The sequence below is a fragment of the Anastrepha ludens genome, unplaced genomic scaffold (assembly GCF_028408465.1).
Source record: "Anastrepha ludens isolate Willacy unplaced genomic scaffold, idAnaLude1.1 ptg000051l, whole genome shotgun sequence".
In the NCBI taxonomy this organism is placed as follows: Eukaryota; Metazoa; Arthropoda; class Insecta; order Diptera; family Tephritidae; genus Anastrepha; species Anastrepha ludens.
The window spans coordinates 92,501-95,000 of NW_026530050.1; the positions used below are offsets into that span (position 1 = coordinate 92,501).

Here is a 2,500-nt window from a genome sequence, read left to right on the forward strand (position 1 = left end):
TAAGTTAATTTGTTCACAATAACAAAAGTGGTATATATTTATTATTATATTTATATATAAATAAAATGATTAAAAAAATACAAAATAATCAAACATAATAAATACCACCACTGTATTATTGTTGAACTAAGACATTCGCAACTTAATAAAAATGTTTAGAGTTAAATATATTTGATATATATTATTGAAAGAAAATCAATTTATATTTTATTATTATTATTATTTAATTTTACTCTTTCAATTAATATATGCAAAAAAAAATTGACATTTGTTATAAATAAAAATAAATAAAAAAATACTCTAAGCGGTGGATCACTTGGCTCATGGGTCGATGAAGAACGCAGCAAACTGTGCGTCATCGTGTGAACTGCAGGACACATGAACATCGACATTTTGAACGCATATCGCAGTCCATGCTGTTATGTACATTAAATTAAATTTTAAAGTACTGCTTGGACTACATATGGTTGAGGGTTGTAAGACTATGCTAAATAAGTTGCTTATTCTTTTATAAAAATAATTGAATTTAAGCAAATGTGTATATTATTGGATTTTAAATAATTCATAATATTAATAGCAAAAAAATAAAGATATATAATGAATTTTTTATTTATTAATATATTCTTAAAAAAAAAAAATCCTCTCAAATAAAATGAAATAAAAAAAATTTTGAATCTAAGTATTCTCTTTAAAAAATTTTCATATTATTTATATATATATAAAATATTAATTTATATATGTAATTAAAGGAGGAATGTCTAGCATAAAAATTAATTTTTTTTATTCTAGAATTGCCTCATTTTACATAATTATTATTTATAATATATATTTATATAAAAGGAAAAAAGAAAAATAGAGATGAAAAGATGATATAATTATTTATTAAATTGTGAGAAGATAAAAAATATTTTAAAACAACCTCAACTCATATGGGATTACCCCCTGAATTTAAGCATATTAATGAGGGGAGGAAAAGAAACTAACAAGGATTTTCTTAGTAGCGGCGAGCGAAAAGAAAATAGTTCAGCACTAAGTCACTTTGTCTATATGTCAAATGTGAGATGCAGTGTATGGAATATCTTAATATCTAGTATGAGAAATTAACGATTTAAGTCCTTCTTAAATGAGGCCATTTACCCATAGAGGGTGCCAGGCCCGTATAACGTTAATGATTACTAGAAAGATATTTCCAAAGAGTCGTGTTGCTTGATAGTGCAGCACTAAGTGGGTGGTAAACTCCATCTAAAACTAAATATAACCATGAGACCGATAGTAAACAAGTACCGTGAGGGAAAGTTGAAAAGAACTCTGAATAGAGAGTTAAATAGTACGTGAAACTGCTTAGAGGTTAAGCCCGATGAACCTGAATATCCATTATGAAAAATTCATCATTAAATAATTAAAAATAATGTGCATTTTTTTCATATAAGGACATTGTAATCTATTAACATAATAAAGTATTTATCAAAAGATCATTGGTGATATTAAGTTTATTTAAATTAATTTGCTTTTTAAGCATATTAACATAGAATAAATACTAATGATTTGATAAAGTGTTGATAGATTTTATTATATATAATGCTAAAATTCATTTTTTGAATTTTACAAAAAATTTAATATCTATGATATTAATATTTATTTGTATGCATTTATATGATTAACAATGCGAAAGATTCAGGATACCTTCGGGACCCGTCTTGAAACACGGACCAAGGAGTCTAACATATGTGCAAGTCATTGAGTTATATTAAACTTAATGGCATAATTAACTTAACTTAAAAATATAATGGGATTAATTTTTAGTCTATTTTCTTAAATAGTCAATTAATTCAATCCCGGGGCGTTCCATATAGTTATGTATAATGATAATTTATTATTATTTATACCTCTAACTGGAGCGTACCTTGAGCATATATGTTGTGACCCGAAAGATGGTGAACTATACTTGATCAGGTTGAAGTCAGGGGAAACCCTGATGGAAGACCGAAACAGTTCTGACGTGCAAATCGATTGTCAGAATTGAGTATAGGGGCGAAAGACCAATCGAACCATCTAGTAGCTGGTTCCCTCCGAAGTTTCCCTCAGGATAGCTGGTGCATTTAAAAATTATATAAAATAATCTTATCTGGTAAAGCGAATGATTAGAGGCCTTAGGGTCGAAACGATTTTAACCTATTCTCAAACTTTAAATGGGTAAGAACCTCACCTTTCTTGATATGAAGGTTGAGGTTATGATATAATGTGCCCAGTGGGCCACTTTTGGTAAGCAGAACTGGCGCTGTGGGATGAACCAAACGTAATGTTACGGTGCCTAAATTAACAACTCATGCAGATACCATGAAAGGCGTTGGTTGCTTAAAACAGCAGGACGGTGGACATGGAAGTCGTAATCCGCTAAGGAGTGTGTAACAACTCACCTGCCGAAGCAACTAGCCCTTAAAATGGATGGCGCTTAAGTTGTATACCTATACATTACCGCTAAAGTAGATGATTTATAAAA

At 29.0% G+C, this 2,500-nt stretch overlaps 2 non-coding genes across 2 annotated transcripts in view; both read left to right on the forward strand.

Annotated features, from left to right (window-relative positions):
* The first annotated feature begins 296 nt into the window (after positions 1 to 296).
* On the forward strand, positions 297 to 477 carry LOC128871084 (5.8S ribosomal RNA). The gene has a single exon (XR_008455716.1). It is a non-coding gene; the product is annotated as a 5.8S ribosomal RNA (ribosomal RNA).
* A 438-nt stretch (positions 478 to 915) lies between these two features.
* LOC128871095 (large subunit ribosomal RNA) overlaps positions 916 to 2,500 on the forward strand; it is a 3,991-nt gene continuing 2,406 nt past the window's right edge. The window contains exon 1 of the ribosomal RNA XR_008455727.1: positions 916 to 2,500. This exon is cut by the window's right edge and continues 2,406 nt beyond it. This is a non-coding gene — a ribosomal RNA (large subunit ribosomal RNA).